We start from the raw sequence: 20,973 nt of genomic DNA, 5'->3' as shown, positions 1-20,973 counted from the left end.
CAAATATCAGATGTTCAGGAGAAACTGGCTATGACATTGTTTACCCTAAATCATTTGTGTATTTTTGGTGAAAGTGATTCCCCACCAGTAGTTCTGCATGCCCCAAAGGAGCAGCTGGACAAAAGAGTTCCAATGTTTGTACACTATCGGGACCCAAAGACTGGACAATGGCAGGGTCCGGCTGAGGTTCAGTATCTTGGGAGGGGTCATATGTGTGTGCTTGCACCTACAGGATCACTATGGGTACCAGTGAGGTGGACACGCCCTGCGGCCAGCCAGCGAGTTCATCCTGACCGTGACATTGTTAGAGATGTGTCTTCTGACGACGCAGACACGGGCCGTCTACAGGGTGAACGACAGAACCAATATGTGGGTGACTTGGGCTAATCATACTGGCAATTTAGATTTTTGTCTGAGTATGCAGTCAGCCACTAGCCCCTTTAAAACGTGCCTCGTGGGTATACCTGGTGTTGAAGAGATTGCTGCCTATGCTACTAATAACTGTCACTCTTCTCCCACCGTAGCTAGCTGTACTGCCACGTTAATCCGATCTCTTAACACCACCTTGCCCTGGGATCCACAAGAACTAGAATTGCTGGGTGCTAAAGCGGTGGGGTCAACGTCCAAAGGTCACACTCAGACGTGTGTCACATTCGGTGATAGGTTTAGTGGCAGGAACGGGTTTGAAACCTTTATCGGTGATACTCAGCCTCATGCGTGGGCAGACAAGAGATGGAACGAGTCAGGCTGGACGGAAGTATCGCCAGGGCCCAATTTCAGGCCATGGGATACAGGTTTTTGCGGCACCAGTGAGACCACTCTTGACGGCTATAATGTCTCTCTGCCATTAGGTGCCTACGGGGCAGTTGATCTGTATAGCCCACTGCCATCGGTAATTGGGCCCTTATTGTGGAACAACAACACCCCAAAAGCTCTTCCCCCAAATGTGTTTTTGATCTGTGGGGATAGAGCTTGGCAGGGCATCCCAAAAAACGCATATGGTGGACCGTGTTATCTGGGAAAACTTACCCTTTTTGCCCCGCATCAAAGGGATTGGCTGAACTTGACTAAGATAACACATAGTGTTAAACGAGGCGTGCCTTTGGATGATTCCTGTCGTGATGATGTTCAATTGTGGTCTACGACGGCCAACATTTTTGCTACGGCCTTTTTTCCGGGTTTGGCTGCAGCTCAAGCCCTCAAACAGCTGGAACGGTTGACATGCTGGTCAGTTAAACAAGCCAATGTCACCACAGAGGTTTTGTCACAATTGCTGCACGATCAAGACAGTTTGCGTCATGCTTTCTTGCAAGATCGTGCTGCCATTGATTTCTTGTTGTTAGCACATGGTCACGGGTGTGAAGACATTGAAGGAATGTGTTGTTTTAATCTTTCTGACCATAGTGCGTCCATTCACAAAAAGTTGGCTTGGTTGGAGTCTCACACCCAGAGAATTGTTAAGAATGTGAATCCCTTTGATGAGTGGCTACAATCAGCCTTTAGTGGACTTTCTCCTTGGTTGCTTAGCTTGTTGAAGGAAGGCTTACGCTTTATAGGTATAGTATTGTTAGTATTGATTATTTTACGCATTGCTTATGCCTGCATTAGGAAAAGTGTAGAACAAATGACACAAACTAACATTCTGTTGGCCCAAAAACAAAAAGGGGGAATTGTCGGGGAATGGCTTGCAGAAAGGGGTCATTGGCATTATATGCAGCTAGTGGGCCAACAGAATGACACTCACAGGGAGGGGGCTACTGCTAACAGCCTTGACATGACTGGGCCGAACTAGGCCCCAGCACAACTGTGGGGGGAGTTCAGCAAGGTCACAGCGTCCTTGAAGAAGAAAAACAACTAAGGCAGAGCTGGCTAGAACCGGTAAAAGGGGAATTCCCTCGCAAACAAGAAGCCACAAGTAGGCGTGTTATGCAAATGTGACCTTTCGCGTTCAACCTATAGCCAGGCTGTGTTTGGAATGCATTAGCACCAAGACATATATAAAGTTACAAACTGTTCAATAAAGTTGGCACTATGTTTTGATTCATATTGGATTACTGGTGTCCGCCTTATTTCCTTCTCGTCACCTCTCCTTTACCTTGGCTGCTCAACTACCCCGCTCTGTCATCAAGAGCTTGCCACGTCAAAGCATGTGTACTACCTGCAAAAAAAAAAAACCAAGGGATGCTTCCAACTTTGCCAACAATGCGACACCTCCAAAGGAACGGTTCCTTTAACCCAGTAGTCACGGCTCACCTTGCCTGAGACACCTCCGGTGCTGATGGCCCGCTTTGCTGCTTGCTTCGCACCTTCCAAAGAAAAAAAGAACCTTATCAGCTAGTCATAGAGCCACCGGCCACATCTTCCCTCTGACTCCACTCACAGACCCACCTCCTTATGGCACTCCGCTCCCCTCCTCCATCACTCTGGGGCATGCATCTTGTCCCTCTGCATCTGAATAAAACCCCATATTGAACGAGTCAGCCTGGATGCAGAGCAAGAGCTTAACAACTCCAGAGATCTTGATTCCATCTAGGAATACCAGTACTCCAGCTACAACCAGCCATTTTTTAAAAAACAAAACAAACAAAAAAAACAGGGCCAAACTTTAAGCCCATCACATGCAAGCCTCAACACCTTAGAGACTCAAATCCACTTCACCACCCCTCAACAGCCTCTGCCACAAGCCTACAATCATTGCCATAAAGAAATCTCAACGTTGCTATCCACACAGCCCACCAATGCCTACTCGATCCCAGATGACTGTACGACCCTTGCCTAAACAATTAAGGCAAATCAACATTTCACCCATAGACTCTTATCGCTGTTCCACCTACCCTGACTCCACAGCCCCGGGCAGGGCGGCTCCAAGCCAAACACACCTGTGCACAGACCAACACAAGACAGAACAGTACAGACAAGGCAATTCAGAGAGGAAACTCTCGGCAAGAAGAATGACTCCCAGATGGGAGGTGCCATCCGGCAAGATGACCTACAGGGTCCAAAACACTGAGGCGAGGAGGCTGTACGGCAGACCCCCGAGGAGTCCAACGTAACGGCCTGTTACAAGATGGTACTGTCAAAACCGAGATGATGGATGCGCCAGAAGCCTGTCATCAAGACCTAGGAACGTCAAGATGCGGGGAAGAACTCCCGGTCCGAGAAAACGGACAGCTAGAGAGCAGAGCTGCCAAAGCAGCCTGAAAGAATGCTGCAAAAAGAACCGACTGGAATCTGCCGAGACCGATCCATGCTTTAGAGCTCCAAACGCAAGAAAAGAAGCACCCGATTGGCACCGGGCCGATGAGTAAGAGCATTCGAGAACCTAGGGACGGTGCCTAAAGTGCATGCCGCGGTCCGCTGGCACAAAGCGCAATGAGGACATTGAGATCTGAGCCACAGAGGACAGACTACACAAACTGCACACCACCGCAGACACAGGCTGGAACTGCCCTGCCCAGCACACACAGGTCTCATGCTGAAAAGCAACCCGCTCCCTTTGCCTGCACAAAGGTGACTGCTTTGGGACAGCCCTCTCTCCTGCGCTAACTTTAAAACCCCTCCCTGCAATTCCCAGCTTTGTCCCTTCCTCCCAGCCTCTCCCCAGCCTGGGTCCCTCAACTTAGCTTTCAGAGGGTCGAGGGTCTGAATCCATCCTCCACAAAACCACACGGGCTAACCAGGATGTTCTTCAAAGGGACACATTGCTCTTCAACATCTGCAATGAGAAAAACAAACAAAAAAAACCCCACAAATCAGAAAAGGGAGTAAGCATCCCGCTGGCCAACGCCAACTACTTCGCCATCTCCCCTCTCCTCAGAAGTGCCACCGTGTTCGCTTCCCCGCTCTTTCCAGACTCAGACCCTGCAGCCGTCGTCACTCGTGGTACCTAAGGTACCAAGAGACACCAAGTTAGCATGGCACTCGTGAGAAGTCATTGGCCCCACGCTCCTCCTCACTAATCCACAGCTCACCTCAAACGCTCATCCAATTCAAAGATAGCCCACACAATGCCTCCAGAACAGAAAGTAAATGCTTAACCGAGCAGCCCCATAATACTTCGCTATTCAACACCGACCCGGCTGACGACCGCCTCACCTTCTCGGACCCCTCACCAGCATGCAGCTTTGCAGGAGACCTTGTAGCAGACTTCACGGTACGTAAAGTGTGCCCATAAGAAACCTGCAGAGGGACTTTTTACAAGGGTGTACAGCAATAGGACAAGGCGGTAATGGCTTCAGTCCTAAAGAGGGTACATTTAGTTTCGGCGTTAGGAAGACATTTCTCATTATGAGTGGCGAGGCACTGGAACATGTTGCCCAGAGAACCTGTGGATGCTCCCTCCTTGGAAGCATTCAAGGCCAGGTCAGATGGGGCTTTGAGCAACCTGGTCTCGTGGAAGGTGTCCCTACTCATTACGGGGGGTGGGGGGGTTGGAACTAGAGGATCTTTATGGTGCCTTCCAACCCAAACCATTCTACGATTCTATGACATTCAAATCCAACTGCAAAACTCATCTGAGAAAGGCTGGTGAACCCTCCTCCCTTTCCCCAGCAGTCCCAAAACTTTAGAAACCCCTTTCCTTCTCCTCAACTGTCAGGAAAGGAACCCCACTGCTTCCTGACACCTCCTGCCCTCAATTTGCACCCCTGAACCCCCTTCAGTAGCTACTCCTCAGGAGCTGCTCTTCTGAGCCACATCCCAAATTCTGGGGGCACCTCCTAACCTATAGCTTCCCAGAGACTCTGAGCTCTGCTACATGCCCACAAAATAAAGTCAAGTCCCAAGGCTTGTAATCTACGAGGGGCCTGCCATAAGCTGCAAAGGTTCTAGGGACAACGTGGCATTCTGTGGGCATTAAGGAAAGGCATCCCAAACCCTGAAGGACACTGCGCCTCACGGCCCTTCTGTTTTCTTCAGAAATACCAAAACTCCATATATAGATGCATACAAGACACTCAGCCTAACCCCTGCTAAACAATGTCACCATCGGTCCCGTTAAGAGAGATATCAGCAACATACACAGCATACAGCAGAACTGGTGAAAAAAACAAGGTTCCTTTTTCAATAAAGTTGGGAATTCCAGGAAAACACAATGCATGAAGAATTAAAAAAAAAAACCCAAACAATGCATACTATTAAATCATCTTTCTACCCCTGAACAATCAATACAAAATTACTGACCTGAAAAAAAGAAAGGAAAAAAAAAAAGCAGCTGCATACAAGTGTTACTTTCTACTATACATGCTGCTGAACCTTGACTGGTCCTGAAGCTCTTATCTCAGACAGACACCTCTTCCCAAAGGGCTGAGCCAGCTCCAAAGCTGCAAAGGACTCAAGGAAGAGCTGAGCACCAACACCAGAGAAACCCAGGAGCACAATAAGCTCCCTCAGCAGAGGCTGTGGCTCAAATACCCCAAGCCTCCGCCCACCAGCCTTAGCGCAATCACCTGGGAAAGGGGACGGGCAAACCAGCAGCAGTTATAAAGTCAGCTGGAGGAGGAGCAGCACTGTTCTCACCTGCCTTAAATTTACAGCAAGCAAGGTCCTGGACAGAGAAAGTAACCCCTCCAGGAAATGACACTATTTGCTCCTGTACTACAGCTACAACTATTGCATTGGCAATGTGACCAGGTAGGGAATTAAACTTAATTTTTCTGGTGTGTAGATAGAAAATGATAGATGCCCTTCTAATCTAGGTAAGAAACTAGCTCATTAAATGTAATGACAATGTTGTTATCAAAATTGATGTGCTTTAGTTTCCTATAAAAAAGCCAAAATGCTCTGGGGTTTTGCTTCATTTCTAGCAAGACTGTGCATACCACCTTACTTCTACCAGAACTACCTTCTGGATAGGAATGAATCAAAAAGCAGAATTAGATCCCTTAAGAATTCCATCTCCAAAATATCTCTGGTTGCAAAATAAATTATTTACTGTGAATAGCCAATGATTCAGAGTCCCCCTGAGCGTGTCTCCAGCTGACTCCCTTAACAGAGGTACAAGAGTCCTAAAGCACAAAAGACACCAAAAAACCCATGGAAATACATGGGGGGGGGACCAGGCAGCAGCCATGCCCCACAAGGACAGGCCAGGGCAGGGGGGCAACGACACCCCCTGCAGTCATGCAGGAAAGGGTCAGCAGAAGCCACACCCCCGCGGTTTAGGGCAGGGCAGCAGCCACAAATGACACCAAGAAAACATGGAACTTCAGGGATACACGGCCGGTGGGGGGAAGGGGGTGACATCCCCACCAATCGGCATGGGAAAAAACTCACAGGGAAGGTGGGTTAGATGGACAGTTTGCAGTGGTAAGATACGTGTGCAAGAACGTGCACAGTCTGGGGGGGGCATGCATGAGGTTTACCTTCACCAGGGGCTCCACCCAGGTAATCCACAGTAGGTAAACTCATCTGGGATAATCTGCAACAGCAGTTCCACTCTGGGTTCTTGACCCAACACCAGATAATCCACACTGCCTGCCCCATGGAGGGGGTGCTTCCCACGGGATGGGACATCTGCTGAGCATCACCACACCCTTACGATAACACATCTGAAAAATTAAAATCACAAATTGTATTTCAGCATATTAAAAAAATAACACCAAATGAGTAGAGGAATTCCAGCAAAGGGAGAGGCTAGCCGGTGCCCTAATTAGGACTTGAGCTAAACAGGTCAGCTCACAGTACAACACATCCTTTAGAAGGTAGACTGATGAAAACTGGTTTGCTGCTAGATAACTGTATAAGTGAGATTTGATAAATGATCATATATTAACATTATGGTTGAAACAGTAGACAAAGGGTAGCTGGGGACATAATTACAAAAGTGTAGTCAAGTGATTAACTAGTAATTATTCATAAGTTTTGCAGTTCTTTGCTCTTATGACTAGATGTTCCTGTATGCTAGATGAGAACAATGTTGAAACTGACCACATGTGATGGAAACTGTGTTAAGCTTCAAGATCAAAGAAGGACAAGAATAAAGACTTCAAGGACAGCCAACAAGAACTTCAAATGGGTCCGTGGTTGTAAAAGCAGCCCTTTGCCTCAAATGGATCCTTCATTGCGCGTGATCGGATGTAGGCAGTACTATGATAATCAGTTGCCATCATTTTTACGTATATGTATACTAATCTGATTAATATGCAATGAGTTATTCTATATAACCTGTTTGTGCTAAAGCTGTGGCATGCACGCTAGGTGGAACTATCCCCTGTGCAGCCAGCGCTGCCTGCTTTCTAAAACTCCAAAACGAGTCTTAGGGAGTTTCTTCGACCAGCTTTTCAGTATCAGGGGTACAAGGGAGGAAAGAAAAAAAGAAAAAAAAAAAAGGCAGCAGTGTGGGAAAGAGAGGGGACCAGGGGAGGGGCAGGGAGGGACCAGAACACAGAAGAGGGGAGTCAGGGCCCCGAGGGCCCAGGGCTCACCACAGCTCTTGTTCTTGGCACTGCCAGGAGAATTTGCCAGTTCAGGCGCTTCTTTCTGCTCCTCTCCCGCTCCCCTCCTCTTCTGTAACTCCAGCGGCGCGGCCGTCCTCCCCCTAGGAGAACACGTGTCTCATAGGTCTTGCAAGACGAGGCCTCCTAGGCACGGAGCCTCGCTCGCTCGCACGCTACGTGGCCGTACCGCACCGTCGGTGCTGCATCCGGACCCTGTGGCGCACCTCGGCGGTCTGACCTGCTGCGGACTACGAAGAGGGATCCTTCCACACGCGGAGAGGCAGGCTCTCTCTTGCCTGCAGCGGGAGGCAGCTGCCGGCCGGCCTTCCATTTCTTCTCTACCTTTCTGTGGCCTCTCCAGCTTCAGCCGCAGCAGCTCCTGCCCGCAGCCGGTAAGCGCCCCGCCTGTCCCTTCGTGCTCCCGCGCCGCGAGGAGAGGGAGGCCGGGCAGAGACAGCCCGTGCGAGCTTTCCTTGCCGGCGGCGTTTCCTCACCGGGAGGAAGCAACGAGCGCGGCGGCACCTCCCGCCGGTGCCGCATTGCCGTTACCGTCGGACGGCACGTGCAGGACCGGGGCAGCCCCGCGCACTCGCAGCCTCCGAGCTGCAGTACCGAACATCGGTCGCGGGGTGGCAGCGGCGAGCGCTTGGCACAACGCGCCAGCGCGCATGGGCGGCACCCCAGCCGCAGTACCGAACTCTGTTCAACAGGTGGCGGAAGAGAGCGCTGGCGAAACGCGCCGCCACCGCGCGTGCGCGGCTCCGTGCTGCTGTACCGCGTTTCGGTTGCTAGGCAACAGCAGGAGGGCGGCAAAAGGCGCCACCGCGCATGCGCGGCACTCGAATGCCAGCGCCACGTTTTGGTTGCCAGGCAACAACAGGAGCGCAGTAAACCGCGCCGCCGCGCATGCGCCGTTGCTGCGACGCCGTGTCGCGCTTTGGTTGCCAGGCAACAGAGGCGTGCGCCGTAAAAGGCGCCACTGAGCATGCGCGGTTGCCGAGCTGCCGTAACGCGTTCTGGTTGCCAGGCAACAACAGGAGCGCCGTAAACCGCGCCGCCGCGCATGCGCGGTTGCCGCGACGCTGTGTCGCGCTTTGGTTGCCAGGCAACATCGGCGAGAGCTATAAAAGTCTCCACCGCGCATGCGCGGTTGCCGAGGTGACGTAACGCCTTCTGGTTGCTAAGCAACAGCAGGAGCGGCGTAAACCGCGGCACCGCGCATGCGCGGTTGCCGCGACGCCGTGTCGCGCTTTGGTTGCCAGGCAGCATCGGCGAGCGCCGTAAAAGGCGCACCGCGCATGCGCGGTTGCCGAGCTACCGGGCCGCGATCTAGTTGCTAGGCAACAGCAGAACCGCCGTAAACCGCGCCGTCGCGCATGCGCGCTTGTCGAGACGCCGTGTCGCGCTTTGGTTGCCAGGCAACAGCGGCGAGCGCCGTAAAAGTCGCCACCGCGCATGCGCGGTTGCCGAGGTGACGTAACGCCTTCTGGTTGCTAAGCAACAGCAGGAGCGGTGTAAACCGCGGCACCGCGCATGCGCGGTTGCTGCGACGCCGTGTCGCGATTTGATTGCCAGGCAACAGCGTCGAGGGCCGTAAAAGGGCACCTACGTTAAGGGAGACTCGAGAACATCGGAGGGCCAGCTTGCTGCCCTCACGACAGAGCTCGGGGGCTGCCTGCGGCTACAGCATAGGCTTCAGGAGAGGGGCTGGAGCTGGGGGCAGCCGCACGGGCCGAGTGGGCCGTCCTCCTCGGGGCTTTCCCTGGGGCTCGCCGGTCCAGTGTGCAGCCCTGCCACCGGGCTCGGTGCTCCTAGACCCCCAGTGAGCCCCCAGCTCCCACCCTGGCAGCCCCCCCATTACAGGGAGAGGCCGTCGCCATCAGCCTCACTGCCGCACCTGGGGCTCCTCCAGCCCCGGCCCGCAGCTGGAGCCCAGGAGGAACAGGGGGGGTATGGCCCGACCCCCACAGTGCCTCACCTCCTCCTCCCTTGGGGTCTGTCAAAATAAGACCCCAGAGCACACAGGAAAGCATTGGAAAAACTCTGCAATGGGAAAAAGGTGAACAGAAAACTTTGTGGCATGTTGTAAGACAAAGAAGGATCTGGAGCACACAAGGGGCTCAGGGGCAACCCTGAATGTGAACTGAGAGGTACGGAGGGTGTGGGGGCAGGCTACCAACACATACGAAGTGCCTCGCTGCACACCAAAAGGGTCCTAAGGCCTGTCATGGGGCTCAATGTGGCTCATAGAACAGTGCCTGCAGGCAGCCCCTCACCCTGTGGAAACCCTGCCTCACAGCACTGCTTTTGCTGGCCCTGGCCCTCAACCCCAGACATTGTCCACATAGCCGAGAATGCTGATAGCAAGTCCAGGAGCAGCCTGGGGACTTCACAAACAAGGCCCTGGAGTGGTCCCAGGTGCTTCTGGGACGATTGGAAATGCCACTGACAACTCTCAAGGAAAATCCCCTACAACTCTATGACAGCACAGGGGTTCCTTTGAGGTGAATCTAAGACCCTGGGACCAACCCCCTCATACAGTGTGTAACCTCCACCCCCAGACACTGTCCTCACACACTTTATTGAGTGCAAAGGGACAGCAAGAACCACAGCCATGAATGCAAAGAATAAAGCAATCATTTAATTAACTAATCAACAAAAGCAACAATTGAGAGTCAGTCTGCCACAAGGCTCTGTGCCAGCACACTCCCAGTTTACCTGCAGCACCTTAAGACTCATTACTGGACCAGTGTTCATTAATCCAGTTGCCAAGAGTCGGTTCCTGTTACTGCTCTTGATGGGGCAAATCACTGAGGAGCTGTCCATGTCCTCCAAGATTTCTCCTTCAAAGACAGGGTTCAGGTCTGGTATCTGAGAGGAAAACCCCTTATCTGATCTACAGGTGATTCTGCCCTACCCCTAGGCAAGAGCCCTGCGAGAAACTTTCACAGCTCTTACCTCCTAGCCACCTCAGCAGTTTGGCTCACTATACTGTGCCTGCACTGTATTAATCCTAGACCTCAGGTTGGAGCACAGAACTGAACAAGGGGCACAAGGGAAGGTAACTGTAGCGATCCTAACAGGAAGACTGTTGTGTATCGAGGAGTTGGTGATCCACACAACAGTTAACCTGAGAAGGCACAGGCCTGGGCTTAGGTTGGCTTTCAAATATGTGTTGTGTCAAGCATATTTCTTGCTTGTAGGATAAATTTAGGCAGTTTATCATAACAAAAGAGCCTGTACGCAGCTCCCACTTCACATTGGCATTTACACCATCTGCAAGCCCTTGTCTTTTATCTTAAAGCGAAGCAGCAGTTTGTCATATGAACCTTCTTCTGTTTGATGGTAGAAATAATGAATGGAATTCTTTTCTTCTAAGAGAATCCCATAACAGCTCCGAAGACAAAGACGTCTGCAGGACAGATGGGATCTGCACCATGTGCCATGCCCTGACTGGAGGTACCTCTGATTCTGCACAACTTGGGGTTCCCGGCATCTGAAAGTGATATCAATAAAGATTAAATTAGTTCATTTTACCCTAACAATACTTTGGCATTGTAAACCACGATATTGCTAAGAACAAAACCCCAAACTGAATGACAGTCTGCTTTGTTAAAGGTCCGTGAAGGACTGCTAAGTGTTGCCAAATTTAAGTGAAACTAGAGGAAAGGTAATTCTGGCAGGCAGAGATCACGACCACCAACTCAAGGAACACAACAACTCAAAAGCTTAAGGAAGTAAAGGTCTCAAAAAATCATAGCAGGCATGTGTAGTTATTTACATGATAGGCAAACCAATCATTTAATAGAATAACAATGAATATGTATTAGCTGACTAAATTTTGTATGTAAATAACTGTCAGTTTGTACTGATGGTGTGCTGGTTTGTGCCATGCACCCATATCTGTGCATTTATGTAATAAAAGAAAACACCGTGACGCTGTGTGTAAATTTGGCGACACACACCAGGTAACAGACCCAAGTTTTTGTGACAACAAAGGGACATAAGATTATGTATACTATCCTGCTTTTCCTTCTAGAGTCAGCTTCAATAAATGGAATTTCAAACAATACCTTATGGACTCCAAGTGCCTTTTCCTCTGAGATCATAACAAAAACTACTCCTGGTGCATTACAGTTACAAACCCCAAAGAAGGTTTCACAGTCTACTGTTTATGGTTGAGGACTTAAGTTTATTTTCTAAGGAGTTAGACCTTTCTATTTAACAGTATGCCATTAAACCTGAACCCTAAAGTGATAAACTGTAAATCTCAGAACCCAAACGATCACTGGGGATTTAGAATGTATTGATGAGGTTAGATCTAAAATCCTGTGTCCTGATCAGTAAAAGAGTAAACTGTAAACTCCAGTAGATAAACACTGAGCCCTAAAAATTAAAGTAATAAAGCTCAACTCTCAAGTGAGAAACCATGCAAAACAAACTTTAAACAGCAAATCTTAAGTGAAAAACTCTGAACTCTGTTTTAAGGGACAAATTCCAAAGCATATCTAACCAGGAAGACTGTATCAAGAAGCTAAGTAACTTTAGCCCACAGTTTTAAAATTTTCCCCTTTATTGGGCAGAGCAGTAGAACATGAACACACCAAGAACACTTTACAGTCACTGTTCATACGCTTGGTTTCAGTCAGCATTCACATGTGACCATATGCATGAATCAATCCATACGGCTGCACTAAGCTGCACTTCCACAGAACCTACCTACACCACTGAGAGCACTAATTCATCTCCATTGCAGACAATTAATATTTGTGGTCCTCTGAGCTCCACAGGCAAATATCCAGAGCCAGTGGGGCTACATCTGGCTGGCAACCGATCACCAGTGGTGTTCCTCAGGGTTCAATTCTAGGGCCACTTCTGTTCAACATTTTTATCAATGATCTGGATGCAGGAGTCAAATGCACCATTAGCAAGTTTGCTAATGATACCAAACTGGGAGATGCCATTGGCCCTCTCGAGGGTCAAGAGGCCTTGCAGAGGGATCTAGATAGATTGGAGCATTAGGCAATCATCAATGGCATGAAACTTAACAAGCATTCTGCACCTGGGATGGAGTAACACCGGGCACAAGTCTAAATTGGGAGAGGAGTGGCTGGAAAGCAGCCCTGCAGAAAGGAACCCGGGGGTGCTGGTCAGCAGCAGGCTCAATAGGAGCCAGCAGCGTGCCCTGGCAGCCAAGAGGACAAACCACATCCTGGGGGGCATCAAACACAGCATGACCAGCCGGTCAAAAGAGGGGATTATCCTGCTGTATTCAGCATTGGTGCGGCCTCACCTGGAGTACTGTGTGCAGTTCCGGGCCCCACCATTTAAGGAGGATGTGAAGCTGCTTGAACGTGTCCAGAGGAGGGCAACCAAGCTGGTGACAGGGCTGGAAGGCATGTCCTGTGAGGAGCAGCTGAGGACTCTGGGTTTGTCTAGTCTGGAGAAAAGGAGGCTGAGGGGCGACCTCATTGCTCTCTACAGCTTCCTGAGGAGGGGACGTGGAGAGGGAGGTGCTGAGCTCTTCTCCCTGGGAACCAGTGATAGGATGCATGGGAATGGCTCAAAGCTGCATCAGAGAAGGTTTAGACTGGACATTAGGAAGCTTTTCCTTAGAAAGAGGGTGGTCAAACACTGCAACAGGCTTCTTGGAGAGGTGGTCGATGATCCCCCAAGCGGGTCAGTGTTTAAGAGGCATTTGGACAATGCCCTTAATAACATGCTTCAACTTTTGGTCAGCCCTGAATTGGTCAGGCAGTTGGACTAGATGATCCTTGTAGATCCCTTCCAACTGAAATATTCTATTCTATTCTATGACACCTATAACCACCAACCAGCATCTCCTTAAGGGAAGTGGTACCTGCTGAGAGACAGAAGCATTTATGACAACCCGTAAGACAACTCCTGCAGTCACTAATACTGCCTCAAAAGCCTTTTCCTCTGGCAAGCAAATCCCACCCTGAGTACTGGAAAATATCTCACAGACTGGCCAAGGGATGCTTGGGCACAACAGAGGAGGAGATGGTGATGGCAAAGAACTCACTGGGAAGCCCAAAAGAGGCATCACGAAACTCACATCCCAGAAGAGCCATGGGGGACCCCTATGTCCTACAGGAGGAGAAGGCATCACACTGCTGCACCAGCGCTGGAAATATCCAGATCCCAGTGATAGCATATTTCCATACATTCTGTATGGTATGTCTAAATATTTTGATGGTTTTAATATTTTGTAGCAGCTGTGGAAACTGGTTTGCTGCTAGGTGACTGTAAAAGTGAGATTTGGTAAATAATTATTAGAAATCTTATACTAACACTACGATTGAAACAATAGACAAAAGTATAGCCAAGCAATCGACTAGCAGAGGTAGGTACTCCTAAGTTTTGCAGTTCTTTGCTCTTATGACTAGATGTTCCTGCACGCTAGATGAGAACAATCGTGAAACTGACCACATGTGACTGAAAATGCATTAAGCTTCATGATCAAAGAAGGACAGCCAGCAAGAACTTCAAATGGGTTGGTGGTCGTAAAAGCAGCCCTTCAACTCAAATGGATCCTTCATTGCGCATGATCGGATATAGGCAGTACCATGATAATCAGTTGCCATCATTTTTATGTATACGTGCACTAATCTGATTAATATGCAATTAGGTATTCTATATAACCTGTTTGTGCTAAAGCTGTGGTACGCACGCTAGTTGGAACTATCCCCTGTGCATCCAGCGCTGCAATAAGGAATGCCTGCTTTCTAAAACTCCAAAATGAGTCTTAGAGAGTTTCTTTGACCGGCTTTTCAGTATCACCAGCGTGGTGTGTGGATGCCTTGGGGACAGGGGATCCTTATGCTTTGCAGCAGCTGTACAAGCTGTGCAAGGCTTGTGGAGGCTCAGCGGAGGTTTTAATTAACCCTTGGTTTAGTTGGTGCCCACATTTTGTGCACAGGGACAGACGTAGCTTCAGAGTGCCCAAGGATATCTTTCCTCTCTCTGTTTTTGTTTCCTCAATTCTCAAGTAACTAACTTGGGGCTGCACTAATTGTCCCTACTCAAAAGTACCTTATGTCTGCTTGGTTGACCAGTTTTAAACTTCTGCGTTGCTCACCAGCACTCCTGGGCATGCTTGCTACAACCAGCTGACCTCGTCCCATGGATGCTGTGCCAAAATTCTGCTCCAGGGCCCATTTGCTTTCCCCACAGCTCCAGAGGGTCCGAAGAGCCGAGTGTGCACACAGGCCCATGCTGCGGAAGACACTGTGGGACCTAAAAGTGAGACAAGGAAAAGGGAAAGTTTTCCCCAGCGTCCCAGCGCTGAGCGTGGCGGGGCTGAGCCCTCCCTGCGCACTTGCCTCCAGGCAGCGACTGCCCCGTCTGGCCGCAACCGCCCCCACGCTCAAGCACAAAGGGATGCACTCGCCTTGCTGTGGCTCTGGGCCCCTCAGCGCCAAGCGCTCGCCTGCCTCGCCGCGGCTCCCGGCCCCTCACTGCTGAGCACCCGCCTCGCCGCGGCTCCCGGCCCCTCAGCGCCGAGCTCTCACCTCGCCGCGGCTCCCGGCCCCTCAGCGTCGAGCGCCGCCCACCCGCACTTGCTTCCGCACTACTCCCATAGCACGGCGGAAGCTGTGGTGCGCCGTCCACAGCCGCACGTGAACGGCCCAAGACGTGTGGCGACGACAGGGCGGGGGGACTGTGACAGGAAGCTGCGCCATCGAGCGCTCAGGGCCTGCCACTGCGGCCGGCGCGCTAGCTGCTGACCCCCGGCGAGCACAGCCCGGCACTGCAGGCGGCCGCGCTCCGCTCCCAGGCGCGGGTCACACGGCGGACGGCGCATCGCAGCCCATCGGGCGCACGGCCGTACCCGCAGCGGTGAATGCTTCCGAGCTGCTCTGTCTGTCCCGATACACCGGCAAGGACCGACGGGGTGAGCAGCCGTACTGGCCTGTAAGTGACACGAAGCAGCTACGAGAAGACAATTCGCGTCCCTGTGATAACAGGGACTAACGGCAAGAGCTAAGACCTGTTGTAAGCACCGGGAAGGGGTGGCGAGAACAGCCGGTTACCTTACCCGCTACCGAAACACCGCAGCGGCACCCCGCGGTAACGCACACTGCGCGGCAGCGCGGGGCGCTCTGTGCTGCGCACGCGGCATGCGCGAGCGAGGGCAGCGGACTGCGGTAGGCCACGCTGCGCCCGCGTACTCCGGCGGCGAACGCGCACCGTCGCAGCCCGGCCGGCCGCCGAGCGCCGGGCAGGCTGCGCTGCGCTGCGCTGCGCGCGTCTGGTGCCGCTCCAAACGAGCCGTCGTTGCTCGCGCGTCTGCCCGCCGGCGGGCTGCAGTACCGCGCGCTGAGCGCGTGAGGTCAGCAGCAACCGGGACCGGCTGCCGCTGCCAGCGCTCGCGCCAGCTCACTCGCGTACGGAAGCCGACCGCGTTCTGTGGCGTCGTTGGCGGAGGCGCCGCCCTGCGACATCCGGTGGGCGGTTCTTTCCTCTCGGCGGGCGGCCGCCTGCGGTGCGTGAGGCGGAGGCTTCACCGCAGAGCCCCAGCCGGGGCCGGGGGGACCTTTCTCAGCGCCGGCCTGGCCCGGCGCGGCTGCTCCGTCGCTCTTCTTACTCCTCGAGCTGGCGAGCTGCGAGCGCAACCCGAACCGGGCCGTCGGCAGCGCGGTGCGCGCAGGACCGCCCTGCCCGCGGCTGCCGCTGCCCGGTTCAGGTGCACGCCGGTGCCGTTCTGCAGACGAGCGGTCTCGATGGCTTCTCGGTGGCCCGGCAGGACCCGAGGCGGGGCTGGCGGCTGTCTCTGTGCCGCGGTGGTGGCAGGTTCCCTCCAGGCTGGTCGGTGGCGCGGCAGCCGCGGGGCCCTCGGAAGGCGCGGAGCAGCGCGGGAGTGGCCGCCTCCTCCTCGCCCAGCCCACGGCCCTCATCTTTCCCGGCGACGGGGTGGCCGCCCGGGGCCTTGGGCGGGAGCGGCGCCTGGGGAGCGCAGTGGGGGTCTTACAGGTGGGACTGGGGAGGCCTGGTCAGGCTGGCCGGGGCCCTGTGATGGATGTAAAGGGTTTCTGTCGGAGCAGCGCTTTGCTACTGCTCTGCTCGTGTAACTTGGTAAACTTTACTAGTAAGGTTCAAAACAAATGCTTCCAGGGAACTTTTAATGCAGACCTGGATTTATATTGTCTTACGTTCCTCTTATGGTACCCTGGAGCACCTGTTCTCCCTTATTACCCAATACTTGGTCGGCGTCGCAGTAAATAGTCATAGTTATTCATGAACTCTGAATTTTGTGGTTTATTTTTTTCTAACTTTAAGAATCTACAAGTGACCCTGAGGTTAAGTTGTATACTGGTTCCCCCCAACTTGCCTCTGATATTTAGGGTGGGGTAGGTGCTAAAATACCTGAGAAGACAGATAATTTTTGGTCCACTGAAAAACTATGCAAGTTGGAAAAGGTGGGGTTTTAATATGCACATAGTTCTCGATAGCTGTTTCTGTTGTGTGCTTTGCAACGTAACCTGCTTGCTTTTGGAAACTTTTGCTGTTGTCTCTGGAGAGACTGCTGCCATGATTCCCTTATAGGCAGGGATTTCCTTATAGGCAGGGATTGTATGGTGAGTAGAAAGCTGGAAGCTGAGCAAAAGCCTCAAAACTACCTATTTATGAAAATATTTTGAGTTATGTCAGTAATGTATGGATGTCTTCTGTGAGAAAAGAAGGTCCGGATGTTGATGTCTGGCACTTTGAGTTTTAACCACTTTGGCGTAGGTAGTTATGGCAGCTAGTTTTCTGGCTCAGTCCATATAGCTTTCTCCTGATGCACAATGCTATCCTCAGTCTTGTTCTACTGTGATTTGTAATAAGACTCCAGAGTAGAATATCATCAGCCTGTTTTGTCTTTTGAAGATTTCTTTATTACAACTGGAGTAAAGAAGGGTGTGTTTTGTTTCTGCAGCTTTGTCAGGATGATGCAAGTGCATTGGTCAAGTTCCTGACGTGAGTTACTGGAATTGGGTACAACCTTTTTTGCCCTGTTTATTTGATGGAGTTGTTAACAGAAACTGGGAGGCTGGAGACTGTGAGAAGAAAGAATTTTGGTTTATGCAGCAGTGCCCAAACTGAGACACCAGATGTGAAATTCACTGAAAGAAAGGGGTGCAGAGTTGCCTGATATGGACTTTGCAGTAGAGAAGTAGAAGTGGTGACTTCATGTGTGCAAGTTGAGATGGGAAGGAGAGAGGAGCTGGTCAAAAAGACAGCCATGAAAAACTGAGAGTACTAAAAGTGGGGAGGTAGAGTAGGAGCCTTTAGACATATGGTAGGAGATCGGGCCAGGCATAATGGTATTCCACAGTGTGTTTCTCAGAGGAGCAAAGGGGCCCTGAAGCAGAAGGAAAATCAGGGCTGTTCAGGAAGGTGCTGTAGAAGGTCCCAGGCTTGTTCCAGTTTCTGTCCCTTGCCTAGAGAATTCCCAGCAGAAAAGAGTTCAGCCTTCAGACATGGGGGTTGCAGGTGCATTAAAGGCAGCAGCAGTAGAAATGGATCCCTTGGAAGTGAAGAGGGCTATGATACTGGTTGCTAAGAACAGGTTTGGCTGAATAGAGAGAATGTAAAATTAATTTATGCTTAGAAACAAAGCAAAGTGTTGGTATAGAGAGTAGAACAACTTTTATGAGGACCACAATGGTTTGCAAGTGTTTGGAAGATTTGTTCAAAGTTTGAAGATACATAATGGCTTGAGATTGTGCTTGAGAAATCAGGGTTGCATGCAGTGTGTGAAGTTTGGATGCGTGTCTTAGGACAGTGAAGGATGCCTCTCTTGGTCTGGAGTTTGGTAGAAGATAACAGGAAGGATTGCCACTATGACATGATAATTCGAGATCTGTCAGTTTTGTGGTAATGTGAGGGGTGAGGTTTTTGGTGGGACAAAGTGGATTCAAAGACCGTAAGGGTGGTAGAGAAGCTGTAACTGGTATTTTGGAGTTGGAGGGCAGGAAGGTGTGATGGTTTCCAGCTGATCATTGTTGGTGCTGTGAGGTACTGGACAGATAATGGGATAAAATGTTTTACTTGTGTTCCATTTGCAATGTTGGTCTTTTCCAGCAGAATGGTGAAGATTAATCTAGTCACACAACTTCTAATGGGAAAAAAGTTCAACTATTCATTGGAGTATTGTGCTTATGATGCACACACTATCCAAACTGAAGTTTGGACTGCTTTGCTCTACTGTAGGCTGCAAGTTGGTTTCTTAAGTACTAATCTAAAGATGCTTCTGCTGCTGTGACCATGAGTTCATTCAAAAGTGATTATGGTGAAAGGAGACCTTAACATGCAGCAGATTAGATCTCTGTTGTCCAGAGTCTGTTGAGTGAGATGTTTTGTGTTGTCTGGGGGCTTTTAAACAATTACATGTCAGTATATAGTTCCATTATCACTAAAACTGTGCATGCCAAGCCTCCAGTGGCCATTGCTGTTGATTGAAAGTACAGCTTGAAAACGTGTCTGCCAGGTGAAAGGCAAATATCAAAAATTACTTTAGCCTTGATCTTGAAGAGCCAAGCGGGTGACAGGGAATTCTAAAATTCCTTTCAGTGTTATAAGACTTTTCCTGTTTCTTCTTACAAACTGCCAGGAAGTTTGTGAAGAAAGGAATTAAGACTTTAGAAGGTGAGTGTGTCATATGCTGCACTGACTGGGTCCTCAATTCAAACTCCAAATAGTGTTTCTTTTGCCAAGCTGTCAAGCCTCACAGTGATATTGTGCTAGCAGGTATGCTGAGGTTTTGGAGAATTAAAAATCTAAAGTTAGTGCAGAGAGTAAGTGCTTTATATACATTTTCACAATAAGATGTTTCCAGAGTAACATAGATTCTGTAATAGAGGTAAAAGGTCTGTTAAAGTATTATGGCTTTATTAGATGATTGTGTATGTGTTCTGACTTGTGCCATAATGTATTGACCAGGCTCTGCTTAAAATACCTTCTTTTGTGTTTGACTTCGAAGCTGCTGTTTTGTTATGTGTTTTTTTACTTGAATCATCTTTGTAGTATGGGAAACTCACTGTCCAAATTTTGGTCCTTGGGTAACATGATTATTTTCTTTTTTTTTTCTTCTTGTAACTCTAAGGAATAATGAGCACAGGCTGACTCATCGTCAGCAAACAGGGCTGAAGTAAGCTTTCTTGGGTGCCAGTGCTTAGCTTTTCTAATGACTCCTGTAGACAGCAGGATGTTATCTGAGGTTGCAGAGGTCAAGGTAGGTCTCATTCATTTTGTGTGATTTATGGGTTTTTTTCAGCAACACAGGTTTTGTGTCCTTGGATTCAGAATTCAGTAGGCTTTATCTCCACCTTGAAGGGATTTCTGAATGACTTCTCGGATGGCTCATGGAGGATTGCTTTAACAAGATTGCATTGTGTTCCCTGATGATCCATTTCTGAAATGGCCTGCACTCTGACCAAAACACTACAGAGGTGCCCCAAGGTGTTTTTCTTATGTGGTGCATGCAAGATAAGGCCTTTGCAATATCTAAACTTAAGAATGTTATTCAGTGTGTATGCCTCTCCCTCATTACTTAATAGTATGAATGCTGCTTACCGAGTGGTTATTCCCCTGTGCTGGTCTTGGAAAAATTACAGGTGTGTTTGCAAGAAACTGCAAATGAACTACTAAATCCTGATATATCTGACCTGGTTCTGTGTGGGGCCAACTCTATAGGGCTTCTGCAATAATCATAAAATCACAGAATGTGTGACCAGAGCAAACTGTCTACTATTGAGTGAGAAATGTTACACAGTGATAGTCTTCTCACCACTCATCTCTGAGCCCCGTATCTGGTATGCATCTTCACCTTCGTGTGTGTATGAGCATTTAAAGGAAAACTTTTCATTGTGGAAATATGACATAATGCAGGCGATCCATCCAGGTTTCCTGCATGTTGTTAGTGCGTGCCTTGCCCATGGGTCTGGTCCTGGCATTGTGTTCAGATCTTGTTTCAGTCACCGGAATGTGCTGAACTGTAAGAATGATTTCAGTGCGATATGTTTTTCTTTTTGTCCCCAGTTCCAGTACACTCCCTGAAAAAAAGTGGTTTCTTGTCTCATATCCAGAACCCTTACAACAGTTTTGGCTGATATTTCATGCTGATGTTTTGAAGATTTTTGAGAAAAGAATCATGAGGGAAGAATGGTGAAAATGCACATTAGAAGGTTTTCATTGAGGATATGAGGCAGTGAGGGCAAATGAATGGCTGACATATTGAATAACTAATCTTCCCTCTTTCTATGGGAAATTGTACTGGTAGAGTTAAAGAAACTGGACCCAAACTGTATTACTACAGTTTGTGGCAGTTTTGGACGAGATTGGTGTTCCTGTGGCATTTTCATGTTATTTTGGGTCAATAAGATGTAGAATTTATTGGTATGCATATGACTTGGAAATTGCTATTCTGACTATTTTGATATGTGGTGTTGTTCTGAAGAGGCGGTTTATGTCAAATTCCTGCTGCCTGTTTTGCAGTTAACTGGGCTGGTTGGTTTGGCAACAAAGCTCCCAC

The 20,973-nt window shown here is 49.9% G+C and overlaps 1 long non-coding RNA gene across 1 annotated transcript; it reads right to left on the bottom strand.

Moving 5' to 3' along the window:
* Positions 1 to 10,080: 10,080 nt before the first annotated feature.
* LOC142043339 (uncharacterized) lies at positions 10,081 to 15,869 on the bottom strand. Its single transcript, XR_012654016.1, has 3 exons — positions 15,496 to 15,869; positions 14,490 to 14,693; positions 10,081 to 10,932 (listed from the first exon to the last, which is right to left on the bottom strand). It is a non-coding gene; the product is annotated as an uncharacterized LOC142043339 (long non-coding RNA).
* Positions 15,870 to 20,973: the final 5,104 nt, after the last annotated feature.

This window comes from Buteo buteo, chromosome 22, assembly GCF_964188355.1.
Source record: "Buteo buteo chromosome 22, bButBut1.hap1.1, whole genome shotgun sequence".
Lineage (NCBI taxonomy): Eukaryota > Metazoa > Chordata > Aves > Accipitriformes > Accipitridae > Buteo > Buteo buteo.
Note: the sequence above shows the minus strand (reverse complement) of the source record. Positions and strands in the feature narration are given on the sequence as shown.